Raw genomic sequence first — 23388 nt, forward strand, 5'->3', positions numbered from 1 at the left:
CATGGTGTGTGTGTGTTTCCTGATAGAAAAAAAATGGAAATTAGGTTATATAAAAGATGTATGCTTTGGAGCCCAGAGCAGCTCTTTTAATGAGGGTTGCGACGTCTCCCTCCCCACACCCATAAACCAGCCGGGTTGGACGTCACCGCTAATTCGTTTCAGCGATGATAGGATAAAGGAGGGACATTAAGAAATAAATTCCCCCTCACGACCCTCGCTGAGCTCACGGCTCAGTCTCTACATATTTATGCCGCGTTTCCAGCCGCTGGGCGAGGAGCTACTTAGCGCTGCGGCTCCTCCGAGGGGCGGCCAGGCGCCCGGGCCGACAGGGTGAGCCAGGGGCGCGCGCGGGGCACCGGGCTCTGCGCGGGGGAAGCCCGCAGCCTCCGTCCCGAACTTGGGTCCGCCAAGGCGGAGGGAGGGGAGGAGAGGGAAGAGGGGAGGGGATAGGGGCTAGGCGGGAGGGGGTGGGGAGAGATCCCGGAGGCACAAAGCGGAGGGGAAGGGGGAGGGACGCGCGTGGCTCCTACCCGGCGGTGAGTGGGTGCGTCTGGCGCCCTCCAGCAGCGCGGGGCAGCGGACCCTGAGGATTCGGAACCTGGAGCGCGGCGTTTGCGGGCGTCCGGGAGCTGGAGAAGGAGGAGTAGGAGGCGGGTAGGCGAGCGGACCGGAGGGCGGGCGGGTGCGTAGCGCGAAAAGGCAGCCTCGGCGCCGCCCCGCTCGGAGGCAGGTGAGTTCTGGCCCAGGCAGCCCGCGTCCCTTCCCTGTACCCCAGGGCTCCCGGCTCCCGAGCTAGACCCCCGAGCGCGCGGGAGACGCGGGCTTTGCTGCGCGTGCTAACTTGGTTCGGGTGGCCTGCCCTCCTCCCAGCTGGCGGCCCCGGGCCGGGGGCTCAGGTCTCAGAAGGGTCGACACGCCCGCCCCGTTCCAACTTTGCAGGGACCCCGGTCCCTCTTCAGCGGCGCGCTCGACTCGGAGCTGCGCGCCGGCGGTAATGGCGGACCCTTTGGCACCGCTTACTACCCCTAGCAGGAGCGTGAGGCTGGGGGGACGCCAGTCCCCGGGGATCGTTGCACCTGCGGGATCTTAACTTCAAGCTTTACCCCGGTGCCCGGTTCGCGGAGGTATCGCCACTGCCAGCCCGCGGTAATGGCGGACTCTGGCATCTCAAGCCACCCTCCGCGGGGGGCCCGAGGCTGTGAGGGCTCTGCTCCGGGGGAACGTTGCTTCTGCCTGGCTGCCAACTTTTCGGGTATCGTCACTGCGCTCCAGCGGTAATGGCGGGTCGCCTGCACCCCTCACTTCTCAGCACTGGAGAGATTAGGGTGTGAGAGTACTGGTTCCTAGAACCTAGGAAAGTTGCGCCTCTCCCTGGAAAAAGGCTCCAGTGCTCGGGCCGCGTCCCCCGACCGCAGAAGCGCGCTCTGTGGCGATTCCGGACCCGGCAACACGCCGCACGCTATGGCTTTGCTTCCAGGTGGCCACGGGTCAGAGCAAGGTTTCTGAGGGATCCAACTTTCATGCTCTCTCGGGGGGCCCGTGGGCTCTCGGGTCGTGATGGGCTCTGGAGACGCCGCAGGGACCGGAGACCCTCGCCCCCTCCCCAGTTGTGTAGCCCGGAGTGTCACTGGCGCCCAATGCGTTCGGGACCGCGCGGTCTGGGACCGGTACTTATAGAGGAGAGGCGCGCCGAGAAGGCTGTAGAGCGAGGGCAGGAAGCTTTGGGATGACAGCCCTGGGTTCCAATCCCAAATTTACCCTTGACTTGCTGCGTAGCCCTAAGTATGCCCCGTTACTTCGTTAAGCCTCAGTTCTCTTGTCTATAAACTGAGAAAAACAACACCTTTCTCGGAGCTGTCGTGATGTCTTTAAAAATCATCAATGTGAACATGAAGCTCAGCTGAGCGCGCAATGCTCTAGAAGTCGCTGGTATTTTATTATATTGAAGGCAACTGGTTCAAGGAAAAGACTGGATTCAGGGGTCCTGCCAGGAGGAACTGGGAGTTGGCAGCTCAGGGTCCCCAGCTTAGGGTAGGTTAGTACTCACCTCAAGAGGGACCCAAGTAGCTCCAGGGGGAAATGCATAGGGCTTTTGCCCACAAGGAAACCCCTGGACTCCTGCATCACAGTTGCAATCCTGTGCTCAGACGCCACACAAGCAGCTATGGCTGAGCACCCAAAGGTGCTGCCTGGGCAGAGGTAAGGTCTTGGCCCAGGGTGCATTGTCTGGCATTCCTAGGATGTTGGAAGAGGAGAGAGAGGACCTGACTCAGACTGTTGCCCCAGAGGAATGATGGAAAAAACTTCCCCTTCCGTGTTTCCCGAATTGGGGCTGGGACAAACAAGGTTCACTAAGACACAAAGGAGTATTAATTTTTCCAGTTACTATTCCAAACTTAGGATCAAACAGGGGTGATACGCATTCCCCTTCCATACATTCTCCTCTACCCTCGTTGTCTTTGCAAACAGACTTGAGAAGCCTTAATAGGTCTCCTGTGGGAGACCACCACTACCCCCTGGTCCTTTCCACTAGCCTGATCCAGAAACCCATGAAGAGCACACAGCTTTGTGCCCTCTCCAAGAGGCCAGCATACACCAGGTCTCCTTGGAATGCTTCCAGGAATACCAGGAATACTCACCACACCTGGTCACCAGTATAGCCATCTGAATCCCATTTTGCACATATGGAAACTGAGTCAGGGCAAACCAAGTGACCCTCCTATAGTCACCTAGCTGGTGAGTGGTACAACAGGAGACCTGAGTCTAGATTTTGGCTTCTTAATACGGGGGATTTAGCACAGCTCTAGGCACATGAGCCATCTGACACATGACACATGCTCCTTCCTGCCTTAGTGCCCACAGCCTCATTTTCTGATGCATCTGTTCAGAGACTACCCCAGTGGGCAAGGACACAGCTGTGTCTTCAGAACTTGTGATTTCCCCAAAGTCCCAGACCATGTACGGAAAGAGAAAGCGACACAGAAGAGCAATCTGGTGGGGCTTCTGCCTCAGACCCAGCTTCAGATCCATGCCACGTGATCTCGGTCACTTCACCTCTCTGAGCCTTAGTTCTGCAGAATGAGAACAATCACCCTCACAGGGGCATTTGTGAAGTGTTCTGAAAACAGTAGCTTTATGCCAAGATTGGTAATTGTAGGAGGAGAACCCCAGGGGAGGTCTTTTGGACTGTCTTTTAGGACATGGTTTCCACACCAGCCTGCCTTTTGCTTTTCTGTGCCTTCATTTCCCCAAATGTCCGAAGTGAACCTCCACCCCAAAATGCTCTGTCTTCCAGGGGGACGGGAAGAAATCAAAAGTAGCTTACTTGGTAAGTTGCTCCAGAGGGTCTCCAAGGCAAAGCCACAGGGAGCTGTCCAAGGTACCACCCCAACAGTGGTCCCAAACCGTCCCGGTGGGTGGGGGTGCTGATTTCCCAGGACACAGGAAGACATGGGATGTCATTGCACCTATGTACTGTGAGCACACTGATTTGCCTGTGCCCATTTTCTTGGGCACATATTTTGCGGTCTCTTGTGACGAGACTCGGTATGCTGCAGGGCTTGGGGAACCCTGGGCAGTGGTTGAGAGCCACAAGCAACAATCTATTTCCATTAGAATGGAGGTTTTTTTCCATTAGAAATCAGAATGTGCAGAAGTTGAGTATGGCATTCTAGGACCAACAAAAGGGTGTGCTTTCCACCACGGGGCAGTGTGGGCTTGTGAGTCTAACAACGCAAAGGCTGCGGCGACTTCAGCCTTTTCTGACTTCTCTTATTCTAACATGTGAGAGCAGTAGACAGCCTCCAATCTAGCAAATGCCAAACAGCAGCCCAGTGGATCCTCAGAACCCTCCAGGGTAGTGATTACAGCAGAGATGTCATATCCCACCCCATATCTAAGGAATCAGTGCCCCAAGGGAGACTGGATGTTTCTGTACTTTTAATAGGATTTCTCTAGGAGATTCAGATACTGTCAGCTTTTGTCCATTGTCCTCATTTTACAGATAGAAAAACCAGATTCCAGAAAAGGAATGTGGCTTGTGGAAAGTCACACAGCTTATTATGGGCAAAGCCAGGATAGAACTTCAGTGTCTTGATTCTTTGCCCGGTGCTTATTTATGATAAGTTCATATTTACTTCAGTATAGAGAAGTACATGGATTCTGAACTTTTAGGAAATTTAATTCCGTCTCTGCCCTGGTTGTTGTTATAGGTCAGACAAACTGTGCAGGAAAGACTGAGTATAATTCTTCTCACTTTGACTTTGCTGTCCATCAGTCCAGAGTCCCCAGCCAATGAACCTGGTTTGCCTGTCTGTCCTTTCAGAGAGGAAACCTGCTTTCAAGTTGCTATCACAGATACTTTAGAAATAAGTTATACAGGAGGTAATAAGCCCAACATAACTACCTTAATTTCACCAAAGCCATTGGTTTAGATCCTCTTGACAGCCGAGTTGGTCCCCACCCAACCTTGGCAAGTCCTACAGATGTTTATGTCATTCACATACCCGATCCTAGAGGAGAGTTATGAGCAGCACACTGCAAGGCTGGAATATCGAGCCTACTTAAATCTATTACATTAAAATGATCTATCCACAGAAAATGCCCATATCTCCCCAATAAAAGTGTAGCTAACAGGGTGCAGCGGGCATGGATCCTGGCACAGTCGTACTGAGTGATGATGAGCTGAAGAAGAGCAGCAGTTATGTGTGGGTCTGCAGCAGATGTCAGCACATTTGTCAACTGTGTAATGATCAGTGTCATATAGCAGGCCGAGAGCAGGGCCCCAAGGGCAGATGCCCAGATTAAGGTGGTGTGAGCCCCGCTCCAACGAAGCCTGAAGTCTGCTCGGGCAGTGAGCACCAAACAAGCCTGATTCCAAGCATGAAACTTCTCCAAGAGAAGTGGAGGTGAAGTACTGCTTCAGCACCCAGGATGTGTAACTGAGGGGTCAGGGAAGACTTCTTAGAGAAGGAGGCATCGAAAGCAGTAGCCGTTTGCTTTGCATCATCCACTGAGAGACGGGGTCTCCGGTGCCATGTGGGGCCATGTGCAACCAGGTTGAAGGGCAGAGAGCTGCCCGAGGAAGCAAAAGAAGACTTAGCTATTTGTGGATGCTGTGACTTGGGGTGAGTGAGTTAACCTCTCTGAACCTCAGGCATGACGTCCATAGAATAGAAGCATGGGACTGCATGGGGTTGTTGTGCAGACCAGTGAAATGGGATGTGTGTAACTGCAGAGGGGACAGCATCAGCCCATCTCAGTGACTAGAACAAAGCAAAGAAACTGTTTAGCAAGCCAGTTGATATGGGCCAGACACTTCCCCTCACTCAGCCTCATTTTCTCATCTGTGAAATGAAGGCATTGGAATTCAAGGGCAATGCCATTCAGAAGCCTACAGATATGTTCTGTTCAGCTAGTGCAGGGCTCACGTTTTGGTTTGAGTTGCTTTGGTCAGGTATCTACTCACCTTTAGGTCACAGACCCACCACTAAATACTGTTTTTGTCCCTGGTCTGGCCCTGCAAGACATTTCAGTTTACAACCCCTGGACTAACAAAGACTTCCATTTTAACATTCCATGTCTCCATGCCTGAAACAAACATTTGCCTGGTTCTTGTCCATCAACAGCATTCTTTATTTCTGCTGACAGTTCCTAAAAGAAAGGGCTGCACTGTTCAGATGGAAAACACAGCCCTTCGCAGAGGCAAATTTCCGGTTTCTGGCCTGGGCTCCATTTTGTTTTTCCTCCCCTCTGATTTGCATCTTCTGGCACCTCTGACTTGAGATTCCCCAGAAAACATGAGGCTTCTTTGTGGCCATCCATGATGCTTCATCAGTCTCATATTGAAAGTACTGGAAAGAACTTTCGCATGTCTTCAGAGTTGTTCTGAAAAAGTGTCTTAGCTTCCATCAGGATCTTTTGCCCACCATACTTAAATAATAATGAGAAATACTTTCTTTATTCAAAACTAGCCAGCTAACTTAATACTATGGGAGATTAAAAGTGGGGAAGAGGGGGCTTTCTGGACCCTGCTTTGAGTTAGAAACAAAGAGAGGATCTGGTGAACTCAAAAGCTCGCCGATTTTCATATCATACAGATGAGCAGCTCGGGGTCCCTCAGCTCTGGGATTCCTTGTCATGAACCAGAGTCAAAGCAGCCACTTCTTTATTAAACAATTAAGCCATGCGCTCCAAGTTCTGGACCAGAACCCAAAAGAGGCTGGGCATAAAGACGTGAAAGTCACTGTTCCTACCTTTTGTCCAAGAAAGGGATCCGCCTGCCAATAACTAGAATGCACTGGGGCAGATGATGTGGGCAGTTCATCCTATTTGGTCATGAAAATGCTTTACAGATCACATTATGCTGCATTTCATTCCAGGAGTTTTAAGCATAAAAATGTAACTGATGGGGATCAATCAGTACATATAACACCTGACATATTTTGCCCGTGTTTTTCTCTTTGATTTTTGAAGCAGTCTCCTAAGGCTGAAATATTCAATAAAGAAAATGAAAACTGATTATCTTCATGTAGCAGAATTCAGGTAATGAAAAGACAATGACATCTGTGGGTTAGTTTATTAAGATAAGTCTCAGCTGCGAAGACCTCCGTTTGTCATTTCTCCCTTAATATCAGGGTAGTCACTGAAATGAACTTCCTTTATTTCACACCAAGTGTGATATACAGCAGTGACCCCCAATGGATTTTTTGGCTTGGTATATTTCTTGTTTTTATTATTTTTTAACAAATATTTTAACATTTTAAACAAATATTTTATACTTCTCTGTGTAGATTACTGCCTTCAATGGCCAGACTATCAAGGGGGTCCTTTTTAAGACTGCCTTCAGAAACTATATTTCTTTCTGAATCTCCCTACTGGTGAGATATTATTGTGCTATTAAGGGTGCATTTGCATTTCAGAAACAGCAAGAAGTCATTGGGAACCACATTTTGTGGTTAAAATGGGTAATTACATTGGATGAAATCATGTGAAGATTTAGTTTTGAGAAGGGCTCTTTTTAAAAACAATATGGTGTAATCAGACTGGATTTCCTGTCTGGTTCTGAACTGGTGTCTAAGCCAAGCTTTGTGCCTGCCCTGTGCACTTCATCTTGAGACTCTGATGACAGGAACCAGCCTCCATGAAGCCAAAAATCTTCCCGTTCAAGAAGACCTTGACAGCCTATTTCTGCGCGCAGATTGACTTCTCCCTCCTGAACAGCAGGGATTAGATTTACTAGTTCAGTTGTTGTTGTTTAAAAAAAAACAGCCTCAACGGAATATGTGGTAGGGTTTTGCACATATAGTTAATTTTCTTGGGTGGAGTAATTATACTGTAATTTTTGTGGGAGGCTGTTTTTATTCTTAGGCTGTGTGTGCTGAAGAATTTAGGGTTGAAGCATCGTGATGTCTGCCACATATTTTCAAACAATTTGGTGTAAAGATGGATGGATGGACAGATGGACTCATGCATGGATAGACAGTAGATAGGTAGGTGAGTGGATAGATGGATGAATAGATATATAGGTATGGACAGAATCAGATATGTAGATGATCTATTGTTCACTTGATAAAGATAGGTTCAGATACGTGTTTAGATATACTAGACAAGACAAATCTAATAGCTGAATCTAGTTGGAAGTTTATAGGTGCCATACTATTCTATTAGATTTTCTGTACTTAAATATTTCGTGATAAGGTGAGCAGCATGAATAGATTTAGCTAGACTTTCCTCTGTGTTAAAATTTCCCACATTTCTTAGGAGAATAACACAGCCTCCCTCTCTCTGTCTCTTCTTTCCTACACACATGCACTCCCATATACATGCACTCGTGAGCACCCCTTTTCCTGGAAGAAATAATCCCGCAGTTTAGCAGAATGTCACTGTTTTCTATGGCAGCCTTTCTTTACATTTTTCTCTCAGCATTTTAATTAGGGCCGTGAGTCACTGTGCTTTATGAAGGCTGGTGACAATGTCATTTACGGCTGTTTAGCATCCCGATCGAGCCCTCTTCCATGGTGCTCATTACATCAGGGACATTGAGCAGTGAGCGGGCGACAGTTCCCTCTGTCATCAGCAGGAAAGCCTCTGGGCCCCTTGAGGAATCAAGAAATGAACTTGAGATTCATCCCGGGATATCTTCCCCAGTTGCTTTCTCACCTAGGCTGTATACCCGGGCATAGCTGAACACATTTGAGCTCCAAAAGGTGGTTTGAACTGCAGCTGCAACATCTTTCCACTGCCCGTCTAGGCACAGGCTCTGACTGCCCGTAACACTGACTTTTGAGTGCAGGAACCACTCGATGTGGAGGCCCCGGGGGGAGGCAGGATTCTAGAGCCCATCCAAGCTGGATTGGATTTGCATCCAGCTACTGCCCCTTCGTCCATGCTATTTTATTCTCCCTTAAGCAAGTTATATAATCTCTCTTTAAATCCCCTTTCCTCTTATGTAAACATGGTGATAAGGCCACTTCCCTGGGTTCTTTGGGCATTCAGTGTTTGCCCTGTATTGGACGCTTCATCAGTAAGGACGAGGCAGGCCACTAGATAATTCAACTTAGACATGCTGTGCCTTTGACTATTGGAATTGCCTCTCAAGCATTCCTCACCCCCAGGCCCTAGGTCCATGGGAATGGAGGTCTATCAAGTCAGGATCCAAGAGGAAACAGAAATACCTGGAACTGGGGACTCCGAGGTAATTGGATAAAAGAATTAAAGAGGAAGCTTGACCAAAGGGGTTTGAAATGTGCAGGTCCACTTACATGTGGATGTTTGCTATCCCAGGGTTCCACATTCGTGGATTCAAATGACATTGTGGAACCCACAACGATGGAAGGCTGAATATAAATTATACATGGATTTTCAACTGTGAGAGGCAGCGGGGGAACACCCAACTCCTTTGTTGTTCAAGGGTCAGTAGTATTTAAGACCCCGGTTTAAAGAACTAACAAGAGGAGTGAAGTATCCAGGCACTAACAGAGTGAGCAAAGCTTGATGAAGCGAGGGGTGGGGGAGTCAGAGTTACTGAAGTCCTTTGGGGGCACCAAAAGGGATGGGAGGGGGTTACAGCAGAAATTCTGCTCAGAGAAAGCAGCCCCCCTCTTCTCCCTTGTGTCTCTCATTTATACTTCTCATTGCCCAAATTCAATCATAGGGACCCATTGCTAGCCACAGAGGTCAGCTTCCTCCTAGGGCCTAGATGAGTTTGAAGAAGGGTGGAGAATGAACCAGAAGGCAGTGGGTAGAGAACATGCAACACAGGCTTGGTAGTAGGAAGAGCTCCCTGATAATCATCAACAAATCCAGCCCTAGTTCTCAACTCTGAGGGTAAAATACCTCCTTGATTTGGGACATGCTGGGGCATCTCCAGTTTTCTAGAAACCCTGAGTCATGCATTTCATTTAAACAACAAAATACACCCCAAATCTGAGGAGATGGGGATGGACATTTTACAAGCCAATAAACAGTATCAGAGCATTGTGATGCAACCTGTGAATTGTAGGGCTGGGTCCCGTAGTTACATTCCTAAATAGTACTGAGAAGTGAAGGCTTGTGAATAAGCTGCTGAGACAGGGTTGATGTTCAGCCAACAAGTAACCAGTTTAGTGTCTATTGAATGCTACCTGTAGGTTGTTTGGAGCCCATCTAGGCATGACGGCTGGTGGTTATGCCAGCTCGGTGCAGGCCTTGTGAAAGTGTGAGAAGTTCTTGGACACCAAAGCAAAGCATTCTAGTGGTAGCGCTCTAGGGAGCCTGGGTATTACCATTGATCTCCAAGGAGAGAAGTAGATTGCACATGGAGGAACTTTCTTTGTGAACGCAGTATGATGTGGCTTGTAGAAATAACCCTAGAATGGGAGCTGGGGTCTTGTGTGGATCCAGCAATGAAAATAGCACCAGCCAACACACGTGCTCTGGTCAGGGACTCTGCTCAGTGCTGGGCCTCCATCAAGAGGCTTTGCAAAATGCAGTGCCTCCTCCGTGGTGCTACCCATTTTATTTTTATTAAAGTAAAATTCATATAACAAAACTTAAAACTTGAAAGTGTACAATTTAGTGATCTTTAGTACAGTCACAATGTTTTACAACTCTTCACTTCTACTTAGTTCTAAAACATTTTCCTCACCTCACTTGAAAACCTCATACCCACTAAGAACAGAAAATGAACATTCAACCTAAAATTTGCATGTGAACATTCATAGAACTTTTGCCAGTCATCAGTCAAAAGGTGGAAACAACTCAACTGTCCATTCACAGATTACCAAGTATAGTCTAAACACATGGTGGAATATTACGCAGTCTTAAAAAGGAATGAGTTCTGACACCCACTGTTACCTGGATGAACCTTGAAAGCATTGTGTTCAGTTAAAGAATCCAGATGAAAGACTCCATAGTGTAGTACAACATGTGCATGAAATGTCCGGAACAGCCAACACCTGGGAAGTAAAAAGCAGGCTAGTAGTCCAGGTGTTTAAAGAAGGGTAGAGGAAAAAGAGACTGCTTATGGGGTACTCAGTTTTGAAAACTGACATTTTTCAGTAATTGTAGATTTTCAGAAAAGATGGTGCAATGAATTTCTTTACACCCCCTACCCACAACCCCCTAATGTTAACATCATATGTAGCTACTGCTCAGTTTCTAAGAGCAGGAAATTGATAGCAATATAATATTATTAACTAAACTACATGCCTCATTTGAATTTCACCACTTAGCCCACTAATGGGTCTTTTCTGTTCCAGGATCTTCTCCAAGACCCCACCCTGCTTTTAGTGCTTGTTTCTCCTGAATTTCCTATCATCTGTCACAATTTGTCAGGTTTTCTTTGCCTCTTACGGACTTGACACTTTGGAAGATTACTGCTCGGATATTTTGTAGAAAGCGTCTCAAATTGAGTTTGTACAATGTTTTATTATAATTGAAACAAGGTGGTATTTTTACAAAATCTGCTCATTAAAGATTTGATTTGATAAGTAATAGAAAAAAATATAGCTTACACCTTCAAACCATGATTTCATAGATATTCTTCTTTAGGCTGAGTCTAGAGTAAGTATTTAAGGTTAAAAGCAAATTGTTAAGGAATAATAGTAAATCATTGCAAAGGTGAGACCCACACATGTTTCACAGAAAGGAAAAAGCACAAACATAAGGTAGTAAGACCAGTTGGAGAAATGCTGCTTCATGAATTCCCCACAACAGCCTGTCACTTTACAGCAGACAAAACAGGCACAGAGATGCTCACTGTCCTGCCTGAGGCCATACAGCCAATAAAAGGCATTGTCAGGATTTGAACCAGGACCTGCAATGTTAACCATGACATCTCCCCACAAGCCTGCCTTCCCACTGCAGGGATGTCAGTGTAGATATTGTTCAAGGTCATGCTGCTCTCTTACTTCTGTGACTATTTCAGAGCTTTAGTTCTGTAGTCTGAACCAGGGAGGATGTGTCACTCGCGTTCCAAGGGAGAGGTGTCTTTTCAGGTACACTGGTGCAAAAAGAGATAAAGACCAGCCGCTCAGGTAGCCCCAAGGTGAGGTCCCTAAAGAAATCATGTGAGAACTGGACTGTGCTCCCTCCTGATGGGGGAAGGAGGTGGCTTCCGTTCAGCTTTTGTTAGAATGAGTAGGCACGGCCTGTTTGACATTGAAAGAAAAAGCTCCTTTTAGCAAGCGAGAGCGAAAGGTGTCACTCCAGAGTTTCTGTGAACACTCAGGTTGAGAAGCAGAGGTGGAGTTAAGGATGACTACCATGTGAAATGCTGCACCCTCCTCGGAGCTCGGGCTCCTGGAAAATGAGGGCATCTGCCACCCAGCCCAGCAAGGGCATCCCAGGTGGCACCTGGGTCACAAGCAGCACTGAGGAGTAGACCCAGGTCAAGGCACACGTCTCCCTTTCCTTGAGCAGCTTCTAAATGTGACCATCTCATTTTCTTTTAAAATTCTGTCTACCGGGCCCTCCCTGGTGGCGCAGCAGGTTAAAGCGCAGCACTAAGAAGCTAAAGCCACAACACAAGTTCGATACCTGCCCCGGAGGTGACCCACATGGCGCGGCAGACCTCTCCTGACCTGCCCGCTGCTCCCCTCAGCAGGGTACCTGCCAGTCAGCCTGTTCTGCTCCCTGCTCTGTCTCATCGCCCTGTGCCTCTGGCCTGTACCCCAGCTCTGTATGCATAAATAAATAAATCTTTAAAAAGAAAATTCTACCAGGGATCCTACAGTCAAACCCCTGGGGGTCCTGGCAAGAAACAAGCATGGTGGCTGCCTGGGAACTGGGGAGCTCGCGTGCTACCTACTGGCAAGCACCACCACGCTCTCCAGCTCTTGGCTGACATTCAGCAGCCCAGACCCAGGATGAATTCCCCTTCCTCTGTTCCAGAAAAACCAGACATTTGTATCTTATGTGAAACCTTCAGTGTGTAAGGTGGCAACCAATTAAAATAATTTTTTTAAACAAAACTGCCCGGTATGCTTATAGGTGGTTTGCAGAATCTCACCAGCAACCTTTGCAATCATCGCCTGGTTCTGAAGTGCTTTTGTCAAAGCAAAGCAAGTTATAGTTTGGGTTGAAATTGAAATTTCATTTGAAATTGCCATTTTTGTAGGTCACCAAATAGTTGATTATCTGACGTTTTATATGGTTCGATCTAATATGACACTCCCCAGATTGAAAAGCGTTCTTCTGGGAGCTTCATGGGCCGCAAAAAAAGTTACAGGGTTTGGAGGCAAACTGGACCAACATTTCTCAAACAAAAATGTGTACACCCTCCACCTGGGGGTCATGTTAAAATGCAGAGTCCGACCCATCAGTTCAGAGAGGGGACATGAGTTGCTGAGACGCTGCATTTCAAGCCAACTCTCAGGTGGCGCGTGGCTGTTCGTGGACCACACTTTGTGTAGCAGGGCGCTAGGCCTTGTCCATCAGTGGTGATTTTACAACTCTGCGAGACCAGCTTTGGCTCTCTCCTTTTTCTGAATCCAAGTGTTATCACCCAGGTATGTGAAGTCTAATCCATGTCCTCATTTGTAACGGGATGTGTTATTGCGCAGGAATAAGTGGCCTGATACCAACCCGCCTTCTATGCAGCAGTCACCTGCTGGAATAGCCCTCCAGTGGTGTGGGCCCTCCACGGCCCTCAGCCTCCCTAGAGCCTCCCACCTGGGCCCTTCACTCAGTCACTATTGGCTTGGAGGTTGTGTACCTGCTGTTGTGCCAAGCACATTGCTGAGCCTGGAGGTATAACAGAAAACCAGAGAATCATGACCTCTGTCTCTAAAGAATATAATATATAATTGTATATTGTTCAATACAATGCTACATTTTTGGAATAAAGTAGCTACTCAATGATACCGAGTAAAATGAAGGCGTCTCTGATACTATGATCCTTATTTTTTTTTTAAATTGAGGTTTACAATGTTGTTTGTTTTAGAAGTATAGAATCTCCCCCTTTGGGTGCTGTAACCACACCGCACCCACCATCAGATCCCCTGTTGTCCTCCATGATAGGCCATTGTGTTTCTTCCAGGTTTCATTCTTGTTCCTTCCTCTCCTGTTCCTTCCTCTCCCCCTCTGGTAGCCTCAGTTCTACTGTAAGATTTCTAGGGTTTGTAATTAATTCGGTTTTGTCCGGCCCTTTGTTTTGTTTCTCTATATTCCACCTATAAGTAACACCATCCAGTATTTGTCTTTTGCCTTGTGACTTATTTTGCTTAGTGTAATTCCCCCAACTCCGTCCATATTGTTGCAAATGCCAGGAGTTTGTCTTTTTTGATAAGTGAGTAGTATTCCTTTGTGTATATAGACCACATCTTCCTAAGCCACTCATCTCTTTGGGAACACCTATGAAGTTTCCATAGCTTGGCTAATGTAAATAGTGCTGCAGTTAACACTGGAGTGCATGTTTCCTTTTGGGTGGTGTTTTTGTATTCTGTGGATAGATAACTTGGTCACATGGAAGGTCCATTTTTTTTGGTATGATCCTTCTTTTCACTTAATTTTTATCTTAAAAACCTATATTATCATTTATGGCTCCCTTAATCAATACTCAGTAATTATAATCATATACTTAATTTATTATAAATTTTATCTTAATTATGAAGTTGATCTTCTAGACATTTACTATAGCAAGCAGTTGATATGGGGTCTGTGAAAAGCCTGGAATTGTGCACAACTTTTATGAAAATTTTTCTCTGTCACCCTAGCTGTGGTAACCTCAGACCCTCTGTTATTAATCCTAGAGAGGCAGATAATAATTGGAGATGATTCACTAGGGAGGGGTGAGGAGATATTTGATTCCTTGTACTTTGAATAATCAAGAAATTATATAACTAGATAGGAATGGCATCCTGATTTTAACATACTGTCAAATATAGGACACTGATTATGTCAAATTATAGAACCCCATTCTAATTTCAGGGTGGGGGGAGGAAATGAGTATGTAGTCTGAGTTTGAGTAGAAATTGTGTGAGAAAACCTAGACCCTAGATCTGATTGTTTCTAAGAACCTTCACTTATGAGCCTCTAACCCCTCCTATAAAAAGTGGAGTCACTCCAGTGATTTTCATTCTGATGGCTATTGAGTCATGGGGTGCTTGGAAAATCTTTTTTTTTTTTTTAAGATTTATTTATTTATTTATGCATACAGAGCTGGAGTACAAGCCAGAGGTGCAGGAAGGTGAGATTCACCAGAAACAGCAGGGAGCAGAACAGGCAGACTGATGAAGTACACTGCTGAGCGGAGCAGTGGGTGGGTCAGAGAGGTCTGCCGTGCCATGTGGGTCAGCTCTGGGGTGGGGATTGAACTCATGCTGAAGTGGCTTTAGGCTCTTAGTGCTGTGCTTTAACCTGCTGCGCCACCAGGGAGGGCTGGAAAACCTTAATATAATCAAGTCATAGGGACTCTTTCTCCATAAATGTGCACATGCAGAGTCACAAAAGTGACTCTGGGTTTTAAAAGCTCCCTGGGAGATTCCATGTTATCAGAATAGAAAATATACTGAAGTCCATTTCAACTTTCATTACTAAAATTATAGGTGGTAGTCAGGCCAACTGAAATAATAACAGGTGTGATAAAAGCAAAGACATTAAACTATCATTTTCTGTAAGTGATATGATTGCTTAGAAGTTCTGAGACTGAGGATTATTGGAGCTAATAAATGTTGTTTACAAAGAAAGAAAGAGAAAGAAGGAAGGGATGGATGGATGGAGGGATGAAGGCAGGCAGAAAGGCAGACATTGAGGTCAGACAAACTTGTTTTGAATCCCAGCCACTGATAATTAGAGAAACTCCAGTGAGTTAATCTTTTTGAGCCTCAGTTTCAGCATCATTAAAATGGGAATAGTACTATCAAGTTCTTCATATGGTTTTGCAACAATGAAATGAAATAATTCAATAAAATGTTTACATGTAAAAATGTTCAAAATATTAGTTTGAACTATATGATGTTGGTGAATATGAACATTTTCTAGACTGCTAATTTCATTCAGTTCAATCTAATTAATTAAAATTCACTAAAAGATATTGTCTACAGCTGATCATTTATTCAGTAAATATTTACTTTTGTGCTCACTTCCTGGTTACATATCTTAAGGAGAATCAATTATATCTTTCAAATCAAAGCAAAACTATACTGCCTTGGACTTAAGTGACCAGCAGATGGACTCCAAGCTAGATATGCCTTGGTGAGCCCCCTTGTCCGTGGTCCTTGTCCCCACACCCATGCTAGTATAGGGCACCCGCAAATGCACTTAGCTAGTCTAAGAGCCTTGGCATTTCACTCAAGTTTAGCCCATTTACATTTATTGTTAGCACTAATATATCCAACGTGTCTAAAGTTATTCCTGCCATTGTAATGGGAGTGTTTGCTGAAATTTATATGCAACTGGTTGAGGCTTATGTGAATGTGGTGATCTATTATGGGAAACTTCCAAGTCAAGAGAGCAAATATTACCCCTGCTCCTTACTTCTTTTACCTCTCATGAGCACCTATGCCATCCCCTTGACCTAGCTTCCCTGAACCAGGGTCTCCAAGGGTGCTGGGCATGAGAAGAGAAACCTGATAGCTTCAAGTTAACACTGAGCTGCAATTTGGAGGATGTTGTTCTCAATATCCTCCTAAAAATAAAGACTCAACATTGCCATTACAGTTGACATTTACAGTTTACAAAGTGCTCTTTACAGCATCCATCTTATTAATCTTCACAAAACCTTGGAAAGTAGCTGTTATTACCTTTTCAGTTTCACAAAAGGAAATTGAGATTCAAAATGTTAAATGACTTGTCCGAGATCAAATGGCCAGTAAATGGCACAGCTGGGGAGTGATCCAAATCAAGTCTTTCTTCTATAATCCTCCTGAATTCTCAGCATTGTAGAAGTAATGATCTCAGGGAATGTTGATCCTTGTCATATACTAGACAGATTATTTCTTCCTCAGGAAGGACATATCTACCACATGGGTGTCATTCACTCTTTTCCTTTTGTTCACCTCATTTTTACCCCACTCCTAATGTTGTCATGCTCTTCGAGGAAACAGCATCATGTTCCATCTGTTCATGAGAGTCAGAGCCGGGAAATCACGGTGGACACTGCCTTCTCCCTCACTCCCTCCATTTGGTCTCACCCGCCCATCAACTCTTGTTGGCTCAACCTCCTGATTATCTCTGAGATCCACCCCCTTTCCTGCTTCCTCCCTTCCGCTCCTCTAACCCTAACCACCCTCATCTCTCATCTTCTGGCAGCAGCAGGCGCCTCCTGGGCTCCCTGTAGCCAGCCTGCCCTTCCCACCCATTTTCCATCAGCGGCCAGAGTGATCTTTATGAAATTGGAATCTGACCATAGAACTTAGCTTCTGAAACCCTCCCAGTCTTGCCATTGCTGTTAGAATAGAATTCAAACTGGGGTGGGAAGAGTGCACTGGACTGTGGTGATGGCACACCGGTGAACTGGTGATGGGAGGCCCTTGGGGATTACAACTGAGCTGGGAAAATGAACAAAAGGCAGAATGATTTTTTTAAAAAATTATGTTTATGGTGTAAAAATATAAAATAAATAATAAATTGATGCTAAAATAGAAAAAAGAAAGAACAGAGTTCAAAATCTTTACCTTTGCTCTTAAGAAACCTGTGTGAGCTTTCCGACTTTCTTCAGCTGATTTGGACTTTATCCAGTGCCTCAGCTGCTTTCACTCCTTCACCCTTACTCCCACCTCCCACCTGTCATCTAGCTAGCCTTCCCCCAGGGGAAGTCTTCCATGATGACCACCCAAGTTACATAAGGTGTCCTGTTTGTGCTAGTGGGAGTATATGCTTGCCTGTGTATTTTCCACCACGTTCTATTCACTATATTTGTAATCTTTTGGGCTCCAACACCCATGACTTTGACCTTCCAGTGATGAGGCATGTCTGGTCAGGGTGGGAGGTCCATCAGTGAGGCTGTTTGTGCCCCTGAACAGTCTGTGCTTGGAAAGAATTTAAGAACCTTAGAACCTGGAAAATACTGTCTGCATGATAGATATAGTGCTCTACAGTTGGCTGAGCTAGCTCATAAAACTGAATTTTGCAAAATGAAGATGAATTGATGGCTCCATAATCCCTAGGTTTGTTCCTACACAGGGACAGCAGCCCTGTCACTCTCTCATGCTGATGGACTGGGCCACTCACACCCCACCCACCCCCGGAGTGCTGACTCCCAAGTCTAGAACTTGACTTTCTGGAAGTCTCTCGAGTTTCATGTGCCGACTCACTGAATCTTGCTTTTTGGTGTTTCAAGGAAGAGCCGGTGACGGGCACCCTGCGATGGGAAGCAGGACCAACCTGAATGTCTAAGTTGTCACCTAGCACTGTTACAGGGCAGCCCAGAGTGAACTGGGCCACCTGTCGGTGGGGCCTCACCCACATGCTTAAAATTCAGTTATACTGCAGGCACACACAAAAGGGTCAAAATGGGTTTATTACAAAAAGGGGAAAGGAACAGGAAACAACCCAGGGAAAGAGAGAGGGATACAAATTAACTGGAGTACCTTACCAGCTCGGCTGACTGAAAACGCCGAGTCATGCAGTCCAGAGAGCCTTTTCCAGAGCAAGAGAGCGAGAGATACAATGCGCCCTATTTATCCCCCAATGTCCCAGAATTCCTGCTTAGCTCCGCCCTTGGGTCTTCGCAGTTCTCTCCCTGCTGGGAATTGTAGTTTACAATCACTGGAGTAGGGGGTAGAGTCTAGAAAGTAGGGGGTAGAGTCCACAAGACTGCAGAGTTCCTTTAGGACATCCTTCCCCTTAACAGCACGTCAGCACGGAGTACGTTAAAGAGTGTGTGTCCTTTGACACCACCGACAGCCAATAGATGCACAGCTGCCAGCAGGATAATCATTAACAGATGCAAACATTGGGCACCTCCTGGGGCCGATGTCATGTTGTAAAAATTCAGAAAATAGTAAATTTTATCTCTTCCCATGCTTGCAGAAAAGATGATACTCTCTCCCCTTTATTTACAGAGATACAGAAACTGTGAGTCAGAGGGGTAAAGTGACTTGCCCACCACCACAAAGCCAACTAGAGATACTACTGTTCAGATCCAAAAGTCTGCTTCAAAGATCATGCCCCGTTTTTGAAGCTGATGCAAAAACATAGTCAGATACATAAACAAGCCAGAATGAAGGCTGTACAATAAAAGCTAAGCTTTCCTTCCACCCACCCCACAGATCCCAACTGCTGCTACCAATATCCTGGTTTTCCAGGGACGCTCAGTACGGCTGCATGCTCGCATGGATGCCTACCCAGAACGGACATGTCCATATCCTCGGCAGATCGCCGCCTTCTTAATCTTAATCTTAATCTTGCCAAGGCAGTGCCTGCACAGTGCTCCATCACTCAAGGAGCCCCCTTGATGCCATGGTCCCCTCTAATGGAGACTCAGGTTCCCCCGCTCTCTTGACATTCCAAACAGTCCTCAGGGAAAGTCAAGTCTGTGTGTGTTAAGGGTGTTCCTCGAATGTGGAAGCTTGAACTGCCAGCCCAGAGAGGTGTATATTTTAAGGTCGGGCATAGAGATCATCAATCTGCCATGAAAAGAGGAAGAAGCCGTGGGCGAGAGGGTGGGTGCCCCACGCCAGGCGAACTTGCAGACCTGAACTCAGCAGTCCTCACTCCAAAGGATGCTCAGCCCTGTTCCTCCAGGCTGGGCCTTTGACCTGGGAAAATCAAAGTCATCACAGACACCCTGAGGACATGAGGCTGCGGAATTACGTGGCTGGGGAGACCCCTGGGACCAGGGCGCCCCTATCTCTGGGATCCCTGAGACACAGAACGCCAACGTCCTCTCCTGATATGCAGGGGTTGGCGGGTTGTAACTGTGATTGCCGGTGGCGTGGGAGAAGGCACGTCAGTTTGATTCCTGGGTGGTGTTCTCTCCAGGGAGAGACTACAAATAAGCAGTTGGGTTGATGTAAGGAAGTCGGTTATTGTGTTTTGTTGTGGTTTTTGAGAGCGCAGTTGTGTTACAGTTTCGGTCTTTGTGTTGGGGGTGGCAGCATTTTGTTTTTCAGACATGGAGGATTTGGAGTTTGTTTTTAAATGAGTTGGGAGGAAGATGGGAAACAGGACTGTAAGATTTGTGGGCGCGCAAGCTGAAAACATCCAGGAATTCACAGGCTGTGTAGTGTTTTCTTTACCGTTGCTCACTGCACGTGAGTCAAAAAAATTGTTTTTCAGACGGGGGTGGGGAGGGGGGGATAGCATTCAGTGTCTCGCTCCTACCTTCCAACCTCTGATACCAGCTCCTTCCAGAATAATGTTTGCATTGACACACGCAGCATTTACACATTAGCACCTTTCTCTTTCCACCTAGTGGCAGTGATGGAGCTCAGGTTCCGCTGTGGCTAGCCAGCTGCCTCAGTCTTTTTAATGGCACGTCCTCATACAGGGGTTTGCTGTCTCATGGCAGGAGGCTGGATGCTGGGCTGTTTGCTTAGGTGGCAGGTAGTTCTAGGTGGGTTTTCTCTCTCACCCCATCATGCCTGCTTCCAGCAGTGAGCCGCAGATGGTAGCAGCATTGTCAGCTAACTCTCTGTGGCCTTTTCCTAGTTTCTTTAGAAAGAAACCCAACTGATCTGCTGCCTGGCTAAGTCTTCATAGATTCCTAAGGGGACCTCAGGCACAGCGCGATAAAGGGGAACTCCGACCCAGTATCTAGAGTCAGACGCGAGCCCTGCCTGCCTGGTGGCAGCACATCCACCATTGTGATTGTTAGTTGTGTGGGAGTCACAGTAAAAAGCAGCAAATAAAATTAATTTTCACAGTTAGTTGGCTTAACCCAGTATATCCAAAATATCATCACTCCCATGTGAAATCAGTATCAGAAAATTATTGAAACAGTTTGTTTCTTCCTTCCAGCCTTTGAGCCCCAACTGTAATTTGCTCTTCTAGCACACCTCAGTGGAGCCATCCTCGGCTGAGGAGCTCACTGGCCCCGGTGGCTGGTGGACATCCCGCTAGGCCATTCCAGCAGTCTGATCCATGCAGAATCCTTGTGGCATGAACTCTTGGCCTCTCCTGGCCTGTTTGCTCACCTGTGCAGAGGGGAGCTGGGCTGGGTGATGGCAAAGGGCATCCTAACGTTGCTGGCTTCCAGTGCTGGATGTGGGAAGCCTTGAGCAAGATACAACGAGCAGGTCTTCCCAAGGCAGCTGAATTCTCCACCTGTACAATGGGAACAACTGGATGTGGCCTGGTTCAGGGTGAGATTGGGAACTGTATGGCAGCTGACGCCATTGCTTGGGGAGGAAAGAGGAAGCATAGCATGTGAGGCTGTTCTTTTTTTTTTTTAAAGATTTATTTATTCATACAGAACTGGGGTACAGGCCAGAGATGCGGAGGGAGAGAGAATTCACCAGGGACAGAGTGGGGAGCAGAACAGGCAGATAAACGAAGTACACTGCTGAGGGGAGCAGCGGGCGGGTCAGGAGAGGTCTGCCACGCCATGTGGTCACCTCCGGGGCAGGCGGGGATCGAACTCATGCGGAAGTGGCTTTAGCTTCTTAGTGCTGTGCTTTAACCCACTGCGCCACCAGGGAGGGCCTTTTTTTTTTTTTTTAAGATTATTTATGCACACAAAAGCTGGGGAATAGGCCAGAGGTGTGGGGGGTGAGGGGGAGGGTGAGAGGATTCGCCAGAGACAGAGTGGGGTTCCACTGAAATCCACTGCTGAGGGAGCAGAGGGTGAAGTCTGCTCTACCATGTGGGTCGGCTCCCCTGTGGGGGATGGAGCACAGACCACAGTGGCTGGAGATAGCTTGATAGTGCTAAGACTTTAACCCCTGCACCATCAGGAAAGCACAGTGGGGCTGTTTATAAGATTGCCATGGTCCCTGGTGAGTGCTCAGAATCACCTAGATTCAGGGCTGCCTCCTCTGCCCCTCAGTCCACCTGTCGTTGTAAATCAGTGGTCAAAGGGCCCTTCCTTCATACTGTTACTGTGGGGATTAAATAAGGCCCTGTGCACAGGGCGTAGGGACATGCTTGCTGCACAGCGAATCTTGGTCTCCAAACTGCTACTATTCCAAGTCCTTGGGTTGCCCACAAGCCGCCCAGGATGGGAGTGGCTTGCCCAAGGTCACAAGGCACGATGGCAGTGGCAGACGCTGGCCTATTTTGGCTCCCTCCGTCTCACTGGCACTCGGCCCCGAAAGTGAGCAGCTAATTTCCTCGCAGCAAGGTAAATGAAATAAATACACCCATAAGCCCTGCGCTACTCGAATGAGGCCCGGGTCCAAGTATTGTTTCCATGGAGTGTGTTCTGGCGTGCACACGCATGCGATCTGTTTAAAATCGCAGCTCCGATGGGTGGAGGCTGGGTGGGCAGGATATGCTACCCAGCCCCCGACTGCCCAAGGACAATGTCCCGTGCCATGACTGGCTCGAGATTCTTCTGTGTGATTTCCAGCAAAGGGCCCGTCTAGACGCATGCAAGTACCTTTGGTGCGACGGTGTGATGGCGTAGAAAGTGCACAGAATTAAAAGCCAGGAAGCCTGATTCATTAGATATTATGTAACAATAGCAGAAATCCGCTTCTGAGCTTTCCCTCGGACCTTGCCAAGTACCCTGCCTGCGCTGTTTTTATTTGATCCTCCCAGTTATCCAGGGAGGTAGTAATTACTTAATGCTCCCATTTTTCAGATAAAGGTACTGAGGTTTAGAAAATGAAGATCTCCCCAAAACACACAGAACCAGAAAGGGCCTAAAAATTTTCTCTGTGGCAATAAGTTGGCTCAGGACTGGAGAGACGCCTGAAGACTGGGCATTTACAGACTGGGAAAAGAGGGTCTCCAAGCAGCAGCTTAATGTATTCACCTGGCAGAGGGTCATTACCCCTGCCACCAGGGTGAGGATGAAAAGATGACCGCAGATGAGGGGTTGGGTCAGCGAGAAGGGAGTGCCCTGGAGTTGGTACTAGACTCATGACTGACAAAGGAAAATACTCAGAGCTAGCTCTCCCTTACACAGAGCCCAGGCTTTCTCCCGCTCTCCCTCCCTCCCCCTTGTTCAGCATATTCTAAATAGCCCTGCCTCTCCCAAGCTCAGCCTCCTTCCAATCCCTTCCAAATAATCAGTTCCCTTCTGAAGGCCAAAGACAGAGAAACAACCCCACCCCACCCCCAATTTCCCAAGCAACAGCCAGAGCCCTGTGTGACTTAGGGAAGCAGCTGAGGGAGATGAAAAGTCGAGAGTTACTAGGGAGGCTCAGTGATGGCTTCATTTTTCTTGTTTAACATAAGCCAAGTCCAGGCTCTGTCCCTCAGTGAGGTGTGACCCCAGCCAGCCTATGGAAGAAGAGAGCTTGGGGCCTACCTCCCCCAAGAGCTCACCTTCAAGTCTCTCCTGTAATTACACAATGGAGCTTGATGCCAATCTTGGACACTTGTGATGCTGGAAAGTTCCAGCTGTCTCTGTCTCCATCAAAAAGAAACATCCTGTGTTTGGTACCCAGAAGAAATAGGGCTAAGGGTGAGTTAAGGAAGCAAGCAGATGGGTGGGCCTGAGCCCCCCCTCCCTAGTGAGGAAGGAGCAGTGCGTTCGTTCAGAAGGCTTTTTCTGCAAACCAGACCCTAGCAGCAAGATGCAGAAAGACACTCAGCCACGGACACCCAGGTTGCACAAACTCACACACACAGCAGAGAAGTGACACAGCATGAGGGCGGTGCATGAATACACAGAGAGAAACACACACACACACACACACACAGCAACGCCAGATGGAGAAGGCAGCCCGGGCTGGGCCCGGGTATTCATTATTCCTCACCCACACAGAGGGGCTGGCGGAGTTACGTAATGCAAAGCTGCAGAAGGGGGAGGCTGAACTTGCTAACCACCCCAGGAGGGGACCCAGGAGGTGGCTTCTC

At 47.3% G+C, this 23388-nt stretch overlaps 1 protein-coding gene across 2 annotated transcripts in view; it reads left to right on the forward strand.

Moving 5' to 3' along the window:
- The first annotated feature begins 668 nt into the window (after positions 1 to 668).
- Positions 669 to 23388, forward strand: part of NOS1 (nitric oxide synthase 1 (neuronal)) — a 102129-nt gene continuing 79409 nt past the window's right edge. For both annotated transcript variants that reach the window (XM_012731021.1, XM_012731022.1), the window contains exon 1: positions 669 to 730. The gene's annotated coding sequence lies outside the window, so the exon portion shown is untranslated. The remainder of the gene's footprint in view (positions 731 to 23388) is intronic.

This window comes from Condylura cristata, unplaced genomic scaffold (assembly GCF_000260355.1).
Source record: "Condylura cristata isolate star-nosed mole 26May11 unplaced genomic scaffold, ConCri1.0 scaffold00029, whole genome shotgun sequence".
Taxonomy (NCBI): domain Eukaryota; kingdom Metazoa; phylum Chordata; class Mammalia; order Eulipotyphla; family Talpidae; genus Condylura; species Condylura cristata.